General features: G+C 32.4%; 1 non-coding gene across 1 annotated transcript; it reads left to right on the forward strand.

Annotated features, from left to right (window-relative positions):
* Positions 1–20,390: 20,390 nt before the first annotated feature.
* On the forward strand, positions 20,391–20,464 carry TRNAN-GUU. Its single transcript has one exon. It is a non-coding gene; the product is annotated as a tRNA-Asn (tRNA).
* The last annotated feature ends 1,459 nt before the right edge of the window (positions 20,465–21,923 follow it).

The raw sequence follows: 21,923 nt of genomic DNA on the forward strand, positions 1-21,923 counted from the left end.
ACCTGACAGATAGATGCTGCAAAACATGGAGAAACGACACAATAAAACCTTTAAGCAATACACCCAAAGGTGGCGTGATGTGTCAGCACAGGTGCAACCCCCATTATTGGAAAATGAGGCTACCGTCATTTTCATAATTACCTTGAAAGCGCCGTATCTTGGGCATCTATTAGGAAATTCTACTTAGAATTTTGCTGAACTGGTCATTTCAGGAGAGCTGATTGAAAATTCCATTAAGAGTGGTCAAATTGAGTGAGAATAATGGTCAAAGAAGCCCTATTTTAAAAAGAATGAGAACAAGGTGAATCATGCAATAGAAAGTAAATGCCCATGAGAACATAGGGACAAAAAGGGAGATTACAAGGATGATTTTCTCACCTGTGCCAGTGTCGTATTATAAAATCTATGTCTCGCTTTTGAAGGCAGATTTGATATGCCCCTATAAGTTGACTCCGCTACAACTGCCTTACACTCATTGGTATAATGCCAACGCCAATAGCGAGTACCATGCAGGGATCACCGGGCATGACAACTAGAATTGCCTGACGTTCAAGAAGATTGTGCAAAATCTCATAAACAATGGTGACCTGGAGTTCAAAATACCAACTATTAATGGGGGTAGGGAGTTAATATGATTGATGACAGGGATAATAAGAAAATAAAGAAGGATGTATCAGAAGTCAAATCTCCTCATAGCTGGGTATTCAAACAACTATGTACATCAAGAATGATCAGGGGTGATCCTAAGCTGAAACCGTTTGGACGTGCAATATACTGTGAGTATCACCAAAAGGAGGATCACAACATTCAAAATTGCTACGAATTCCGATGATTACTTCAAGAGATGATGAATAATGGTAAAGTGGAATTCTTTAATGAAGATGAGAACCCATGATGATGGATGTTTGTATGACTGATGGCTCTAACAAGATATCGGGAACAAGGAAGCCTGTGATCATCACAGTTAGACCAAGAAATAAGAGCTCATCATCAACAACTCCTAAAGTTACGATTACAACTTCCTCTTCTTTCCCATTCAAGGACACACGATATATTCCTTGGAGTTATACAACAAACATATATATACGAGAAGGGTCAAGGTCTTCTGAAAATATAGGGGAGGAAAACAAATCACTCATGGAAGAAATAAGTGAGGTAGGCCACTTCACGTAGAGTGGAAGATGCTACTTGCCTGAGACGTCTGCAGAGGTAGCCAAAGCCAAGGCAGTTGTAATACCAAAATGTTTCAGCGAAGAACCTCCACTGATCATTAATGAGCCAGTGATTGAAGCTTAGGGTAGTGAATTCCTAAAGTTTCTAAAGCATAGTGAATACAACATAGTGGAGTAGCTTCACAAGCAGCATGATAAAATCTCAATATTGGATCTGTTAATTAACTCAAAGGCACATCAGAATGCCTTGCTGAAAGCACTCAACCAGACATTCGTCTCTGAGAATATTTTGACACTTACGTTTGACCGAATCATGGGACACATAGCTACATATAACCATATCACATTCACTGATGATGAGATCTCGGAAGAAGGAATAGGATCCATCAAGGCTTTAAATATCACGACGCACTACCACAACAATGTTTTACCAGGGGTTCTAAAAAATAAAGGGTTTGCATTAAATGTGATGCCTTTGGCTACACTGCAAAGGATGCCCATATACAACTCACTCATGAGAGCTTGTCACAATGTCATTAGGGCATTCAATGAAACCCTAAAGGACATAATGATGAAAATGGAGATATGCTTGTTAATTGGGCCTGCCATCTACATTATTGACTTCGTGGTAATGGACATCCACCCGACCTATAACTGCTTACTAGAGAGACCCTGGATCCACGCTGCAGGGGAAATTCCTTCATCTCTACATCAGAAGTTAAAATTTGTAATTTATAGGAGGTTAATCAACATCAAAACTGAATAATAAATCATTGTTTCTGTAACATACGATGCCCCGTACATCGGCGTCAATGAAGACACCTTTGAATGCTCCTTTAGGGACTTAGAGTTTATTAATACGACGTATGTGGCCGAAGGAAGAAATATTTTGTGCTCCACACTATCATATTGTGCCATGATGGTGGTAAGGCAAACCCTGGGAAGAGGAGCAAGGACCAACAAGGGATCGGGAAAGAATCTACAAAGACTGGTATGACCTATAATTATCGAGTGGAAAAGAGACCATTTTGGGCTCGGGTTTAAGCCCACTTTCCATCAACGCAACCAAGAGCTGGGAAAAAGGGCTGAAGAAAGAAATGTCAGGTTGAAAGGAGAGGATATCCCTGGAGAACACGTTCCCTTCCCTCTTCTAAAGAACTCTTTCAAATTGGGACAAGTGTACGACATAGAGCAGCAGCTGGCCAGTTCTATTAGGATCGAGGAGTTGACGAAATAAGAGGAATCGATGGGAGAAGCTTTGAAATGACTATCGATCAACATGATTACCAAGGACAACCAGCTTGGAAAGTTTTTAGCTGGAATCCGTCCTTACTTCCCTGGTGAAAAGCTCGACAATTGGATGGATGAAGACTTCCCTATAGTTTTTAGAGTTAATCCAAAGTAGTGCCTAGAAATAATCATGTTAGCATCTTGAAAGTATCTAAAGGAACTTTTTTGTAAAACTCAATGATTATCAAGTTGATTAATAAAAGATACTTTTCTTCTCAAATGGTAATCACTTTCATTCTTCATATTTTTGCATCGCATTCTTTGCATCATATTCTTTATTATTTACATTTTAATACATCTGAGCCAAATTTTATGCAGATGTCACAATAATACTAGCATAAATTTTCTTGAGGCCAATTACGAGATAGATTTCTAGCGACAATTGTGTCTGGAAGAAGCCAATGAGTGCGAAGATGAAGAAGACTGTGAAGTTCCTAATGAGCTATTAAGATTAGTGGAAAAAGACGAAAAACATATTCTACCCCACAAATAAAAAATATAGGTCGTGAATTTGGAAACAACGAAAGTAAAGAGAGTGATAAAAATTGACACTACTATATCTGCATGAATAAGGGTAGATTTGATAAGTTTGCTCTAAGAGTTTAAAGATGTCTTTGAATGGTCATATCAAGATATGCCTGGGTTGAACACTGATATAGTAGTCCACACACTACCCATTAAACCAGAATATAAGTCAGTCCAACAAAAAGTTAGGAGAATGAAGCTAAAGATGTTATTAAAGATCAAAGCGGAAGTGACAAAACAGATCGATACAGGTTTCCTTCAAGAGGCAAAATATCCCGAATGGGCAGCTAATATAGTTACGGTACCTAAGAATGATGGGAAAGTCCGCATATGTGTAGATTATCGAGACCTTAATAGGGCTAGCCCAAAGGACAATTTTCCCTTGCCTCATATAAACACTCTAGTGGACAATACTGTGTGGTATTCTTGGTTCCTTCATGGATGGCTTCTCAGGTATAATGAGATCAAAATGAATCCCGAGGAACATTTATAACAGTGTGGGGGACTTTCTAATATAAAGTGATGCCATTTGGTTTGAAAAATGTTGGGGCAACCTATCATAGAACCATAGTAACTCTTTTTCATGACATGATGCACAAGGAAATTGAAGTATGCGTGGATGACATGATTATCAAGTCCTGAACGAAAAAAAGAGCATGTACATAATTTGAGAAAATTGTTCAAGATCGATCCAAGCAAAATCAATCCAAATGTACGTTCGGAGTAAAATCAAGGAAACTACTGGGCTTCGTGGTGAGCCATAAAGGAATCGAGATTGATCCAGGTAATGTCAAGGAAATTCAAGACCTTCCAGCACCTCGTATATAGAAAAAAAGTTCGAGGGTTCCTGGGATGACTAAATTATATATCGCGATTCATTTCTCATCTGACCGATAAGTGCGATCCAATATTCAAATTGCTCAGGGAGAATAATCCTGATGTATGAAATAATGAATGCAAGGAGGCTCTGGAAATTATCAAGAAATATCAGTCCAATGCCCCTATAGTAGTAACAGTAGTACCTAGCGGGCCGCTAATCCTCTACTTAACGGTTTTTGAGAATTCAATGGGTTGTGTGCTAGGGAAACATGATGAGTTAGGGAAAACAAAAGAGCCATGTATTAATTGAGTAAGAAGTTTACCGATAGCGAGACTCGATACCCACCAATTCAAAAGTTGTGTTTTGCCTTACTTTGGGAAACGTGAAGACTAAAGCAGTACAAGTTATACCATACCACATGGTTGATATCGAGGATGCATCCATTAAAGTTTTTGATGGAGTCTCCTGCTCTAAGTGCCATACTAGCAAGATGGAAGATGTTGTTGTTTTAATTTGATGTTGTCTATGTGAGCCAAAAGGCAATATAGGGGAGTGTCATAGCCGACTTTCTTCCAAGTCATGCCTAGGAAGATTACGAGTCTCTAAACTTTAATTTCCCAGATGAGGATTTGATGTGCATTTCTACCAAAAGAGAAAGTATCAATGGTAACAAATCTTGGACATTGTGCTTTGATGGAGCCTCTAACGCTTTAGGAAAAGGAATTGGGGCAGTATTGATTTCCCCATAAGATATCTACTATCCTTTCACAAGTAAATTATAATTCTTTTACACCAACAACATCGTAGAATACGAAGCGTACATTATAGGGTTAAAAGAAACCATTGAAAGAAAGGTCAAAATGCTTAAGGTAGATGAAGATTCCTCATTACTAGTGTACTAACTAAGGGGAGAATGAGAGACGAAAGACCCAAAGCTAGTCGAATATCAAAATTTGGTCCTCGAACTACTGGAAGAATTTTAGGATGTCACGTTCAGATATCTCCCCCGAGAAGACAATCAAATGGTTAATGGTTTGGCTATATTGGCTACAATGTTTAAAGCTAATATAAAGACAGACAAGATCCCAATAAGGATGCAAGTATATGAGACCATGGATCATTGCTATCTTCTAGAAGAAGAAATGGATGAATGTCCATGGTAACATGATATCTTATAGTATATGTGGTACCAAACGTATCCTCTCGGTGCATATGAAATTGACAATAAAACAATCAGAAGAAAGGTAGCTAGATACTTTCTCAATGAGGAGATCTTATACAGAAGGGGCAGTGACCAAGTTTTGTACAGATATGTAAATGTAAATGAAGCAAAAAGTGTAATGGAAGAGGTGCATTGCGGAACATGTGGAAAACATGCAAATAGTTTATCTATGGCCAGGAAGATCATGAGATATGGTTACTATTGGGCCACGATGTATACAGATTGCGTCAATTACGTAAGAAGGTGCAATAAATGGCATATATATGCGGATAAAATTCAAGCACTGCCTTCGCCTTTGCATGTTATGAGCTCACCTTAGTCGTTTTCCATGTGGGTATGGACATCATTACAAAAATCACACCAAAAGCTTCAAATGGACATCAATTCATCATAGTGGAAATCAATTATTTCACAAAGTAGGAAGAGGTTGCTTCTTATTCCAGAATCACAAGATATACAATTTATAGATTCATAAAGAGTGAAATAATCTCTCAATATGGATTTCCAGAAATAATCATCACAAATAATGCTACTAATCTGAATAACAAGATGATGGATGAACTCTGTGCGCAGTTCAAGATAAAATATGCCAATTCCATGACCTACCGCCTGAAAATAAATGGGGTAGTAGAAGCAGCGAACAAAAAATCAAAAGGATAATTATGAAGACTACAAAAACTTATAGAGATTGGCATGAAAAAATACCCTTTGGCCTATATGGATATAGGACGATCGTGTGTACATCTATAGGGGCAACACCATTCTCTTTGGTATATGGAACAGAGGCAGTCATACAAATTGAGGTTGAAATTCCATCACTTCATGTCTTTAGAGAAGTAGAATTGGATGAAGCATAATGGGTTCAGTGTCGTATTCATCAACTGAATCTTATTGAAGAGAAAAGGATGAAAGATATATGTCATGGGAAAATGTACCAAAAGAGGATGATGAGAGCCCACGATAAGAAAGTGCGCTTAAGAGAGTTTCGAGAGGGGGGATCTTGTGCTAATTTTTTTTACCAATCCAAAAAGATTTCTGCGGGAAATGGATGCCCAATTAGGAGGGGACATACGTTGTCAAAAAGACCTTCTCCGGAGGAGCATTAATTTTGGTAGAGATGGACGGAAGAGTGCTGAAAAACCCAAAAAATTCAGACTCTGTCAAGAAATATTATGCCTAAGAAAGAAAAAAAGAAAAAAAATAAAAACTAATAAAAAGAAGAAGAAAAAAGAAAAATAAAGGAAAAGAAAAGAAAAATGAGGGTTCAAGGTGAAAACCCACAAAGGGTGTCCTGAAACCAAGAGAATGATTTGAATTGAAAACCTTAAAAGGAAGCTCAAATGCATTTTAATGTTGAGGCTTCTGAAAAATAAACCCTCTCAAAAGACTAGTAGTTCGTGAAAGACTTCACATCTGCAAACAACTCCCCTACCTTGAGATCTCCCAGAGAAAGGATCACCTCGAGATGTCAAATTAACTGATTCAGAAACACTTGTGCTAGAATTCATTATGAAATATTCTTTTTGCTTCAAGAATCTCTGTTCAATTCTTTCGATTGCCATGACTTTGTATAAAACTTATATTTCATCAATGAATTTCATGACTATCAAATCATTCATTTATGCGTGTCAAGAAAAACCTAACATAATCCAAATATCAAACGAGTAATTTCTAAGTATTACATTTTAATTTACCTATAAAATACTGGGAATCCAAGGCAGTCCACTAGGTTGATATTTACACTCATTGAAGCAAGTGGTTGAAAAAAGAGTGAGACAAGAGATGATAACAACCCGAATAGAATAGTAAATAATGAAAAGGCAATAACACAGTTCATTCTAAGGCATATCTCTGATCGTTCCCAGGCAGAGGCACGTATAGACTTTTGGGAGATCAGTCTTTCGAAATTATAAATCAAACAAGGAGTCAGCGAATACAAAGACTTGATGATGATAAAAAAAGGGAAAATAAAGTTTTGCGATACCTTAAAACTCAAAAAACACAAAAAACATATTATGCATATTCAAACATTTACAAAATATGAGCATACAATTTCATTTTGCATTAAGTTTTAAATGTCTGACAAGAATTCAGGGAGTCAGTAATGATTGCATGTGGAAAAATAATCATTCCATATTTCTTTTCACCATTGAAGGAAATGAATCTCATCGAAATTAAGAACCATAGGGTTATTACCTTCGGGTACTTTAAATACATATTACATACATATGATAAACTTTTGCAAGTTTAAAACTCTTTAAAGAGAAGATAAATCAATAAATGTTTACTCGATTCACGTCATCTCAAATCAGCGACGCCTCACTTGAGGGATTAACACTTTCAATAGAGAGTTCATAATGAAAAAGAACTCATCTTATAGAGGGAGAAAAAATTTGTAATAAAAAGAACTTGTTCAAGCTTTGCTCGATCATGGCATTTCAAATCAGTGACACCTCACTTGAGGGATTAACACTTATATTGGAAATTTCATAATGAAAAAGAACTCGTCCATAGAGGGAGAATAAGTAATGAGAAGAACTTATTCAATAGTTGCTGGATTCATGGAATTTCGAATCGGCAATGCCTCACTTGAGGGATTAACATTTCCAGTAGAGAGTATATAATGAGAAGAACCCGTAGCTTGAAGAACAGAGATTGAGCTGAAAATGGTGCTTTGTGTGTCTTTGCTCTATTCCTGTTTTATTGCAATAAGAAAAGAGGGGCAGCTGTAATCACCATTTTTCTACTCGTTATTAATATTATTGAACCAAGTCCTCAACCTAAAACCCAACCAAAACCCCAACCCAAAACCCAACTAAAACCCAACCAAAACCCAAACAAGCGCTCAACCAAAACCCAACCTAAATACCCAAAATAGGACCCGATTCGGAGCCTAAACCAGGACTTGACCCGGGGCCCAAACTAAACCTGACCTGGGCCTAACCCTAACCCTAGGATAACATCCCCTAATCCCCCTATCAGCAACCACCATTTTCTACCCCAATGTCAGAGGAATGATCCACTGACGCTACCACCACCCAAGCTCCACACTCCACGCCACTACATCAAAAACAACTAGCAACAAAACAAAATGTTACCATTCGATTTTTCTTTGTAAATGGGTATAAAACCCCAAACAAAAATCTTGTAAATCGATCAGCTTTTTCCATACAATCCAGAAGTAATAAACATTTGTTTCAAGGTTATTAATATTATTCTCTATTTTTTTAAGTTTGAATATTATTTGTTTTATTATTTCTTTTTAGTTTCAAATCTCAGCTGAGAAAGGAAATCTTTTTTAGATTTATAAATAAACAACACAAAAAACGTTTTTAGTTTAAAAAAAATAAATAAAAAAGAACATTCTAGTTTCTAATAACCATCAAATAAAGAAAAGTAAAATCTTTTTTCAGTTTCGGCATAAAAGATATCCAAGACATTTCAAAGTAAAACGCAAAAAAATAAAATAAAAAAGGGTAGATCTGGTTACTTTAGTCGTAAAACAGCTTCGTCGGAGGTCGTAGAGTTGGAGAAGCCAAAAGGTCTAGGGGTATTTTCGAGGGGTTTAGGAGTGGTTTTTTAGTTTTAGCCTGAAATAAGGGCCTAGGCTAGTAGATCTAGCATTTTTTGTCTTTTGGGGTTGTTTTCAGTGTTACGATCGTCGCGTGTGGGGGTCAGACGGCGGCCAGGGAAGGGTTCGAGGCGGTCGACAGTGTGTCGCCGAGGGAGAGAGGGGAGATCGTTTTGGTTTTTTTTTATTTTCTTTTTGAGTATTCATTTAAAATGAGAGAAAAAGGAAAAACGGTATATATATACATAGTTTAGGGGAACATCATGTCTAGGTTCCCCTATTTTAGGCGCATTTTTACAAAATAGTCATGTGTATGGTTTAAAATTATTATTTTCCTTTTTATTTACATGCTTTATAATTTTTGGGTTATTCATTGTTTAGTCCCTCTAACTTTAGCGTGTTTTTGTATTTTGGTCACCTGTAGGGTTTAAAACTGTTATTTTCCCTTTTCTTTGCATGTTATATATTTTTTGGTAAATTCACTATTTAGTTCCTCTAAGTTTAGCGTGATTTTACACTTTGGTCATGTGTAGTAACTTTGTAAATTTCGTTTTAATTTGTGCGGACTAATTTTTTAATTTTTTCATTTTAGTTTAATAGGTTATTTTAGGCTTAAATAAAATGGATAATTATCTTTTAGTCCCTGTAACTTCCGCATGTTTTTGTATTTTAGTCCCTAAACTATTTTTTTATTTTGTTTATATTTAGCCATTAAATTTTAATTTGTTTTAATTTTTCCCTCATCATATTCTAATTTATATTTTTTTAGCTTGGCAATTTGTTACTGATATTTATTTTTATTTTATTTTTATTTCTTTATGTTATGTTTTCTGTTTTTTTTATTTAGTTAGGTTTATTAATTGATTTATATTTCATAGTGTTTTAGCCTTTTGGAATTCGTTCTTAGATTAGGTTAATAAATCAAATCGAACTTAGAAATTACGATGGCACCCTAGTTATTAATTAGGGAGCAATTCGAGTCAAGTTTTCGCATAAGATGTAAGATTACTCGAGTCGATTGCTCGACTTTTAAAACTTTTTAATCATCGATATTTTCTAAAAAAATCTTTTAATTTAATTTTTTAATAGGTTAATTTAGATAATTCTTAGGTTTTTGGTTTATTAATTAATTAGTCTGTAAACTTTAATATTTATTGATTTAGGTCCTTAAACTTCTAGTTTCTTATAACTCAGTATTTTAGATCTTTGACCCTTTAGTCCCATAACTTCAATTAGACCTTTAAGATTGACATAATCAAATAGGCTAAATAGAGCCTCCACTTTTAGCTATATTTCAATATAGTCCTCTTGATTTAAGGAATAATTCGAGTCGGCCCTCGCCTAAATGCTCAAGGGACGATATTGGTTATTCAATTCAATAATTGATTTAAAAATAAAATAAAGTTAATATTAGGACCTACATTTGTAGGTTTGTAACTTTAGATTCTATAATTCTCATAATTTGACACTTTAGGATAAAGAGCGCCTTAATTTATCCTTAGCTTAATAAGGATGAATAAAAAAAATTGGTTGCATTTTATTTTTAAATCTAATGTAATGTTCATTTATTAATGAATTAATAGCATATCTCTAACAAGTATGCTTAGGGGTGACTACTGGTGATTCTCGAAATAGGTCGACATCCTTTTCAAAACCGCATCATAATTTATAAAATACAGAGGTAATATTAAGTTATTGGGCACAATAGCTAGTCTCTCGCATTTATGCTAGGGGTGAATGCTATTAGCCTTAATAAATGAATACCCCTTTTCAACTTTGTATCTGTAATGATTTTTAAATTAAATAAAGTTCAAATTTAAATTTTCAAATCCTAAATATAGGGTAATCAACTAAGTACCAATTCTTGGACGCTTGTGGGGGTGCTAATCCTTTCCCACGCGTAACTGACTTCCGAACATGATTTCTGGATTTTCGCAAACCTTAAAACTTGATATTTTAATAAAAATAAAATGTTTTATTAAAATCACCCGATTTTTATGGTGTCCCAATCACATCTTAAATGATCGGTACTGTATTTCCCTGGCCAGGCAAAAACGGTGTTGACAATGAGGTTCTTTATCACGTTGATGATCGCTTTGATGCCTTGCATGCTCATCTTGGTGCCTTGGGTTTCTCAGATTCTTATCCTCCACCTGGTTCCTCTTATCATCTGGATGATGAGGATTGATAATCTCATTTCATTTAGCATTTCTTGAGACATTTGGGATATTATTGCACTTTGGATATTTTGCATTTTTTTATATTGATGTTGGATGCTTATTTTGGATATTTATTTTTACTACATTGATTTATCTTATATTGGATTATCTATAGGCTTTATGATTTGTTATGCTTTAATATTTTATTCTTTCTTGTAGCCGAATATATTGCTGAAAATAAAAGAGTGGAAGAAAAATACATTGAACAAATGAAGAAAATCCCCAAAGATAAACCTAAGAGTCCCACTTTCGTTTACAAATTATACCATATTTTTTCTTTGACTATAAACTCATCAACAAACTACTTATCTCACAATCCTAGAAAAACATGGGGTTGTCTCAGGAAAGGCGGGTTAATATACGGCTAATATACGGCGTTATCGGATACATTAAAAGATATTTAACAAATTCGGTTTAGCGCTATCGAAAATGTTGAGTAATAATAATGTTGTAGGTGTAAATCATGAAGAAATATTAAAAAAATTGGCAACCGGCAAACTTAGCTTGTCGGTTTGTGTCGATACAAATAAAAACTATATCGATCCATAGCAATATAACAGGTTAAAATATGACAAAACCGGTTTCATTATGACAAAATCGGTAAAGCGGTACCGGATATGTTGAAAGTATCGATTAGATTGAAATAAGTATCGACACTTTTGGAATTTAAAAGAGAATCAGTAATAACGCCTATAAAGTGTCGATACTTTAAAAAATGTATCGATCCATAACAATATAACATGCAAAAATATGACAAAACCGGTATCAAAATGAAAAAACCGGTAAAGTGCTACCGGATATATTGAAAGTGTCGATACTTTAATATAAGTATCAACACGTTTGGAATTTAAAAGAGAAGCAATAATAGCGCCTATAAAGTGTCAATACTTTATAAAAATGTATCGATCCATAACAATATAACAGGTAAAAATATGACAAAATCGGTCTCGAAATGAAAAAACTGGTTAAGAGCTACCGGATATGTTGAAAATGTTGATACTTTAATATAAGTATCGACACTTTTGGAATTTAAAATAGAAGCAGTTATAACGCCTATAAAGTGTCGATACTTTATAAAAATGTATCGATCTATAACAATATAACAGGTAAAAATATGACAAAATCGGTCTCGAAATGACAAAACGGGTAAAACGCTACCAGATATGTTGAAAGTGTCGATACTTTAATATAAGTATCGACACTTTTGGAATTAAAAAGGAAGCAGTAATACCGCCTAAAGTGTCGATACATTTATTACAAGTATCGATCCCAAAAACATCGAAACAAATAATTATAATGTAATAGGTAAATTTGCAATGTAACTGGTATAAATATAACGATTTTATGAGAGAATAGGTCAACATAATGTATCGACACTTTTTAAATTTGTGTTGAAACATTTTGTCCAGAATGAATGCCAAACGAGGTGCACGCATAAAGTATCGACACATTTATTACAAGTATCGATCCAAAAAACATCGAAACCGATAATTATAATGTAATAGGTAAATTTATAATGTACCCGATAGAAATATACTGGTTTATGAGAAAATAGGTCTACATAATGTATAGACACTTTTTAAGTTTGTGTCGATAATTTTTTCCAGAATGGATGTCCAACTAGGTGCACGCATAAAGTGTCGATATATTTAAAATTGTATCGATCCCAAAAACATTGAAACCGATAATTATAATGTAATAGGTAAATTTGCAATGTTACTGGTATAAATATACCGTTTTCGTTAGAAAATAGGTCAATATAAGCGCTACCTAATATGTTATTGTACTTGATAATATTTCCGGTTAAATGATATAACATAACCGGTCTAAATTTTAACCGGTCACTTGCTTAACCAGTCACGCCATTTTTTAACCGCCGCATAACAGAACTTCCCGAAAAACATAAATGGTTACATTTGAGGGGGGAAACCTGCTTTTTACAACCAAAATTGAAGAAAATAAAGCTATATAAAAAATTAAATGAAAATGAATAAAATCAAGCTAAATAAAGAAGTAAAGAAACAAAAAAAAAATAATTTTTCATAAACAAAAACATATATATCCGAATGAAATTTAGATCGAAAATCCCTCCAAAAATAAAAAATAAAAGAGAAAAGAGAAAAAATACCTTTGAAAAGAGAGCATGTGGCAGTGGGCATCTAAGATAAAATCATTTAGCATTCAAACATTTGAGTGGGAAAGGAATTGAGACAAGAATAAATAAAACCATAGAAAGGAAGAGGGACCTAGCGGCAGAAGAAGAAGGAAAATCAGAAATAGAAAGAAAGAAACCCTAAATATGTATATGTATAGAGTAACATTTTTGGAAATAAGTTAAATTATATAATTAAAAAAGTCAGAATCAAGTCAATCGGAGGTTTTTCATCCATCACCCGAATTTGACCCGACCTCACTCTTACATAAAATTCAATCAAAGCCGAACCAGATTTTTTAAAAAAAGTTTGACCCTATCGGGTTGAATTGGGTCGGGTCAGAATCCGTCGGTTTCATATTAGACTATCATCCCTAATTTAATCTTTGGAATTATATTATGCCTATTTATATTTTCTTAATCTTATTCTAGTTTTCAACAATTTATTAATATCAATTTCAAAACAGTTAATAGAATGGATAAGTTTTTGGGTTCTAAAATTGTTATTATATAAAACTATGTTAGACTTTCGTTTCCATTTTAATGATAGAGTGACATATTTTAATTGACTGATTAAATTATATTTTATATAAAATATAAATTATTTATAACCGATCTAATAATTAAGTGTCCTGAAATGTAATTTACCCTAGCTATAATTACTACATAAATATTCCAGCTATTGAAGCCTAAAATTATAGGTACAAATGTTCAATTTAATTCAATTAAAAATATCTTATTTAATTAAAATATATTATTTTCATAATAAATGTAATAATCAATTAATAAAAATAGGTATGAATTTACATGCTATTAAATATGAATTTTTTACATGCAAATTTTTTTATCGTTTCCTTTCTCCTATATTTAATTTTTGATTGAAATTTTAAAACTTTCATTTATCAAATTCGTGACAATTTCTCTTATTAAGAATGAAATGTAGTCATTTTTAAATATGCTTATGACACATTTCTCGGATACGTTTGGTTAATGGATATAAAATTAACTCTAGGAATACGATTATATAATGTTTAGTAAAGAAAATATATGATTATTTAGAAATACATAATACTAAATCATATTTATTTTAAAATTTATTTATTTTTACAAAACTTTTCTAATTACCATAATAGAATCACTTGCAACTTCCAATTGTTTTGCAACTTCTAATTACCCCTTTAATTTGTTATAGTACACATATGTTATATAAATAAATTCGTCAAATAACAAATAGTGGCCTATTAGCTCAGTTGGTTAGAGTGTCGTGCTAATAACATAAAATGAAGTTGTTTTAGGCATTAACTTCAACACGTATCAATTTTCACTAAACTTCTAAATAGCTCACTTTTTGGTACTACACTTTTCTGGTCGTCGTTAAATGGGAATTATTTCCCGTCATCGGTCATTTTTTGTGACAAGATCAATATCTAAACTTTCACATTTCACTCATTTTTCTTCTTGTATGATTGGTTTTCCATGAAATCCACCCAAATTGATGAAAATAAACAAAAAATAATCCATCCTTTTTAGAGGTATGAAGGTTTTCTTAGACCGCAGGGATTTTGAGGTGTTTATTCAAAAATCTAAATGATGAAAAACATTATTTCAAGAATACAAAAGACATACCTAAAATCTATCATCATCAAATTGCCACTGGAGGAGATCATAGTATTAGCACATCGAACATTTACATAAGTTATTGTTAATTTTGAGTAAATTTTGCGAAAAAACTTATACACATTTGCTTTTGTCCAGGATTTATTTCATTTTTTGTCATCATATCTTTAATTACTGTTGTATTCCTTAAGTAGGCTTATTTTCTTTTATTACTTGTAAATTTTAATAATTGACTCTAATTATCGTATATTTATATTATAATTTATTATTATTATATTTTAATTAATATGAGTCTCAGTTAACGTCTAATATAATATATAGTTATTATATGAATATATATATATATATATATATGATAAACGTTAAATTAAATATAAACACTAACATTTATTTTTATGCATTAACACGTTACAAATTCAACCCTAATACAAGCCCATAAATTCATTACAAATGCCCAACCAAGAAGACCAAAAGAAGGACATGCGGGAAAGCCCAAGCAACTAGGGTTACTTACTTTGATCTAGCATCGCCCATCCTTAGTTGTTGGATCTATTTGAGATCCAATGGTCCCATGCAAGAGGAAATTAGAGTTTTTTAAACCCTTTTAGCACAACCAAATATGGACCATAGGATCTTGTGTGGATCAACGACTCAGATGCATCAAAATTAGGGTAAAACCATAATGTACCAACTAGCCGTTGCTGGTATTGATTCTCAACTGTTGGATCTGATCAATGATCCAATGGCCTAGACGCTCCCAAGAAGATCAAACAGTTTATCTTCTCGCGTGTGATACACGTACAAACATTGAGTACTCCACGCACCGCTTCGTATGCTCACCAACGTGACATGCGTTCATTTGGTCCCCACACCAACTCATCAACTCTCTACAAATGCCACGTTAGCCGTACCCAAAGCAAAGGCTGATTGTGCGACCCTAACTTATCCCCTTTACCATGATAGTGGTAGTGGCAAAGGCCCCTTGCGTGCAAAAAGATAGATGAGCCACGAGGGACGAGATCAACGGGGAATAGAGGCTCCTTTTCCCCCTCTCTAATATGCCAAGAAAAAATACGAAATAAATAAATAAAAAAAAGAAAAAATAAATAAAATAAAATAAAAATGGAGGGGAATATATAGCAATCAAAAAACAAGAAAATATGAGGCTTTTGGCAACCAAAAAAATACCCAAGAGATAAAAGAAAAACGAAGAGGAAAAAAAAAACACAAACTTTTTCTTTTGGGAACCAAGATCGTTGCTTATCAGAGCTGAAAACCTTTAAACTGTCAAAGGTAGCTTTTCTCCCATATAGATTTAGGTTTATGGTTGGTTTTTTAGGGGTTTTAGGCCTTCAAAAGGTCTGTTTGGATTAGTAGGGTTCGAAGGGGGTTATTTAGGAGGTAATTTTTCTGTTACCAGAGTCGATATATGACGACAGGGGCCGTTGGTCTTGTTTGGTTTGCCTTCTCTCTGAAAAAGGTATGAGAGATGGCATAGAGTTTCCATGTGACAGGATGCGAAAGGGAAAAGAAATGGTGTTAGGGCTTGTTAAGCCTATCGGGCGTTAAAGTAGGGGATGTGTAACGACGTCGTTTAAGGCTAGGGTAACATGTTTCTTGCGTTAGGGGTTATTGTATGAGGGCTTTGTCTACTTTTGAAGTAATACAATTTAGTTCCTAATTAAAGGCTTTTGTGTTTTAATTTTAGCATCTTTATTTCCCCGTTTTACGTTTTAGTCTTTTATGCTTATTTTGCCTCTATTTTCATTCCTTTTACATGTGGGATATTATTTTAATATTTTCCATTTTAGTCCAGCATGATATCTAGGGTTTATTGCATTTCTAGTGCCCGTATTATATGAGAATTGCATCTCGCACCATGATTCTTGCTTTGCTTACATTTATGCCTCTAAAGTTATTGCTTTTATTATTTAGTCCCTATTTTCATAAGCATGCTTGTTTTTTGTTGTTTGCATTTAGGTCTTCCATATTTGAATGTTCACATTCTATTCCATGTGATAGTTTCTTTAGTGTATTTGTAATATGTTAGGTACGTTTGCATATTAGGAAAAAAGATTAATTTAATGTATGCATATATTATATGGTTATTGTATGTAATTAAAAATTTTATGTATGGTATGCGTTCGTATACATATGTGTTTAGTAAATATTGTTTTTTATTTTGATCTATGTTTGCATCTTTACATTTTAGTCCTAGTGTATGTATGTTAACCTCATAAATCATAACTTTAATCGATCTCATAATTAAATTAAAGGTAGTGTTTTATTATTTTAACATATTATGAGAAGGGTTATCTTAAGATAACTAGATATCCTATCTCGATATTTTAAAATAATTAAATACCATTTTTGGTGAAACGAAAAAGGGACAAGCACACTTATAATTACCCGAGATAAAAAAAGGAAAATAAATGTTCCTTTATTTAAACTTATTGAGGAAAAGTCGTTTGATTTATATTAAAGGGTATCTTAACATTTTTAAATAATCGAACATTCTTCATCTTTTCTAAATGGATAGATAATTAAAATAAATTGATTTAATTTCTCAGCTAACCTCTTTTTAATAAGTGTTTAATATGGAATTCTTTAGAGAAAATTACAATATTCCTTTTGTTTCAGTTCGTGAGAGAAATAGTCATCTTAATGTACATTGGGAGTTTCTTTCTCTTTGGTTGGAAATGATGAAATGTCTTCTTTTTCTTCTTAGAATTCTTGGATTAATAAAATAATATTCTTACTTGTGATGGGTTCGACAAACATAGATTTTAGAATCAAGTCTTTTTAAAATGTTATTCAGGAAATATGGATGTATTTTACACTTCTTACTCCTTATGGTTCATTTGATGAGATACACCGTTAGAGTCTAGTGTTAATAATGTGATGGTTGTAGGTTTGAGACACGTATGGTCCATTTTCTTTCCTTTTCATATTTTTTTTCAAATGACATCATTTCTTATATTATCTCCATCCCACTAAATATGTCTCTTATTAACTTTTTAAAAGTTAAAATTTTTAAATTTCGATCGTGATTATTTTAAATATTTTAAATAATTAAATTTTATAAAATATATATTAAAAACTACTTGATTGAAAGTTTTTAAATATACCTTTTTATCAATGATATTTTAAATAATAATAAGTCAAAATTGATGAAAAATTGATAAAAAAGTCAATAAAGAACAAATTTAATAGGACATAGGGAATACATATTATCGTATTTCATGTTCTAAAAAAAGAGTAAAAAAATTAAATAACAACTCTAAATTGGCACAATCGAAATAAACATTTAGTATAGGGATGATAATGGGTAGGGTTGGGTCAGGCATTTGTCTGCTCCGACTTTGACCCGACTCAATTAAACTATAACCTGATTCTAACACGACCCCGATTTTTATATTATTTCACTCGACCGGACTCCAGCTCCAAAATTAATATAAAAATTTGACTATGATTTGATCCAACCCAAAATATATTGCTGAAAATAAAAAAATGGAAGAAAAATACATTTAACAAAAGAAGAAAATCCCCAAAGATAAACATAAGAGTCTCACTTTCGCTTATAGATTATACCATCTTTTTCTTTGACTACAAACTCATCAACAAACTACTTGTCTCACAATCCTAGAAAAACATAAATGGTTACATATAAGGGAAAAAAAACCTTTTTTAAACGACATCATTGCTTATATTATCTCCGTCCCACTAAATATATCTCTTATAAACTTTTTTAAATTTTGATCACTATTATTTTAAATATTTTAAACAATTAAATTTTATAAATATATATTAAAAACTACTTGATGGAAGGTTTTTAAATATATATATTTTATTTTTATCAATAATTTTTTAAAATAATAATGAGTCAAAATTGATGAAAAATTGATAAAAATCAATAAAGAAGATATTTAATAGGACATAGGAATACATATTATCGTATTTCATGTTCTAAAAAAGAGTAAAAAAATTAAATAACAACTCTGAGTTGCCACAATCGAAATCAACATTTGGTATAGGGATGACAATGGGTCGGGTCGGGTTGGGTATTTTCCTACTCCGACTTTGACCCGACACAATTAAACTATAACCCGACCCAACTCTGATTTTATATTATTTCACCCTACCCAACTCCAGCTCCAAAATTAATATAAAAATTTGACTCCGATTTGTTCCGACCCGAAATATTTTACTGAAAATAAAGAAATTGGAAGAAAAATACATTGAACAAATGAAGAAAATCCTCAAAGATAAACCTAAGAGTCCCACTTTCGTTTACAGATTATACCATCCTTTTCTTTGACTACAAACTCATCAACAAACTACTTATCTCACAATCCTAGAAAAACATAAATGGTTTTATATGAGGGGGGGGAAACCTAATTTTTACAACAAAAATTGAAGAAAATCAAGCTATATAAAAAATTAAATGAAAATAATGAACATCAAGCTAAATAAAAAAGTAAAGGAACAATAAAAAAATTAATTTTTCATAAACAAAAACATATATATTCGAATGAAATTTAGATAGAAAATCACCCCAAAATAGAAAAAAGAGAGAAAAAACACCTTTGAAAAGAGAGCATGTGGCACGGGGCATCTAAGATAAAATCATTTAGCGTTAAAACATTTAAGTGGCAAAAGATTTGAGACAAGAATGGAATAAACCATAGAAAGGAAGAGGGACCTAGAGGTAGGAGAAGAAGGAAAATCAGAAAAAGAAAGAAAGAAACCCTAAATATGTCTATGTATATAGTAACATTTTTGGAAATAAGTTAAATTATAACATCAGAATTTAGTCGATCGGAGGTTTTTTATCCTTCACCCGAATCTGACCCGACCTCACTCTTACATAAAATCCAATCAGAGCCGAACCCATTTTTAAAAAAAAAAAAATTTTGACCCTATCGGGTTGGGTTGGGTCAGTCAGAATCCGTCGTTTCAGGTTAGATTGTCATCCCTAATTTAGTCTTTGAAATTATATTATGCCTATTATATTTTCTTAATCTTATTCTAGTTTTTAACAATTTGTTAATATCAATTTCAAAACAGTTAATAGAATAGATAAGCTTTTGGGTCCTAATAATAATGTGTTCTGAAATGTAATTTACCCTAACTATAATTACTACATAAATATTCCAACTATTGAAGCCTAAAATTATAGGCACTATTGTTCCATTTAATTCAATTAAAAATATCTTATTTAATTAAAATATATTATTTTCATAATAAATGTAATAATCAATTAATAAAAATAGGTATGAATTTACATGCTATTAAATATTTTTTTTTTACATGCAATTTGTTTTATCGTTTCCTTTCTCCTATATTTAATTTTAGATTGAAATTTTAAAACTTTCATTTATCAAATTCGTGACAATTTCTCTTAATAATCTTGTTTCAAGATTTGAACAATTCTCTTAATAAGAATGTAATGTAGTTATTTTTAGATATGCGTAGGCCACATCTCTCGGATATGTTTAGTTAATGGATATAAAATTAACTCTAAGAATACGATTATATAATGTATCCACATTACAAAGAATACTATGTTACTTTGTTTTATTAATTTAATTGGAAAGATTATAATGTTTAGTAAAAAAATATATGTGATTATTTAGAAATACATACCACTAAATCATATTTATTTTAAAATTTATTTATTTTTACAAAACTTTTTTAATTACCATAATAGAATCACTTGCTCCAAAGATTCCTGCCTTGTACATATGTGTAAATATTACAATAAAGGATAATTTAGAGGTTATGTGGACAAAGGAGCCAGTGGCTGGAATAGCTCAGTTGGTTAGAGTGTGTGGCTGTTAACCACAAGGGTGGAGGTTCAAGCCCTCTTTCTAGCGTTTAATTGTTTAGCAACTTCTAATTACCTCTTGAATATGTTATGGTACACATACTTTATATAAATAAAGTCGTCAAATAACAAACAGTGGCCTATTATCTCAGTTGGTTGGAGTGTTGTGTTAATAACGCGAATTTGCAGGTTTGAAACCTACATGGGCCATAATTTTATTTCTCACACATTTTTTTGCAAACGGCGTCAATTATATATGTTATTGTTTTTCCTGATCAAGGAGGCCAAATCCTCCGATTGGAATCAATCTGGTGGATGGAATAAATAAAGGCAATGGTTCAGTAGGTAGGAGTGAAGATAACAACAATCTGATTGGAACAAACTGATCTTGTCGGAATCTTCGGGTTCGAGCAAGTCGAAAGATGGTCTTTTATCTTCACAAGTTTGAAGTAGTTGAAATCCATTCAAATCTTCTTTTACTGCTGTTTCTTTAGGAAAGGGACATGGTTTTGCTTTCAGGCTGGTTATAGGAAAGGCATTTGCCGTTTAGTGCTAATTGCAACACCTTTATTATTCTTATATTGTTTCCTTTCCAACTTAGTAGTGCTACTATCATGTACTTCTTTTCTTATTGGGCATAATAATGCATACACGTTTTCTCATTAACTACATCAATGTCAAGACTTGGTTTCCATTCTTTCTCTTTTCTCACTGGCAAGTCCATGCTGTTTATGCTTGAAAAATAATTTGGTTTTTCTCGACGGCGAAACTTGGTGATAAATAATAGTATGGATAAAATGACATAATTTTGGTGTGACTATTAATACATAAAATGAAGTTGTTTTAGGCACTAAACTTTAAGATGTGTCGATTTTCACTACACTTCTAAATAGCTCACTTTTTGGTACTACACTTTTCTGGCCGTCGTTGACAATGATTTGTTTCCTGTCACCGGTCATTTTTTGTGGCAATATCAATATCAAAACTTTCACATTTCATTCATTTTTCTTCTCCTGTGATTGGTTATCCATGAAATCCATCCAAATTGATGAAAATAAACAAAAAATAATCCATCATCTTTAGGGGTATTAAGGATTTCTTAGACTTTAGGGGTTTTGAGGTGTTTGTTTAAAAATCTAAATGATGAGAAACATTATTTCAAGAATACAAAAGGCATACCTCAAAACTAGCGTAATCAAATGACGACCGGAGGAGATCATAGAATTACCACATTGAACCTTTAAATGAGTTATTGTCAATTTTGAGTAGGTTTTGTGAAAAAACTTGTAGACATTTGCTTTTGTCCAGGATTTATTTCAATTTTTGTTATTATATCTGTAATTACTATTGTAATCCTTATAGGTTTCTTTTCTTTTATTACTTGTAAATTTTAATAATTAGCTCTAATTATCATATATTTATATTATAATTAATTATAATTATAGTTTAATTAATATGAGTCTCATTTAATGTCTAATATAGTATATAGTTATTATATGAATATATAT

This window comes from Hibiscus syriacus, unplaced genomic scaffold (genome assembly GCF_006381635.1).
Source record: "Hibiscus syriacus cultivar Baekdansim isolate YM2019G1 unplaced genomic scaffold, ASM638163v2 tig00000477_pilon, whole genome shotgun sequence".
In the NCBI taxonomy this organism is placed as follows: Eukaryota; Viridiplantae; Streptophyta; class Magnoliopsida; order Malvales; family Malvaceae; genus Hibiscus; species Hibiscus syriacus.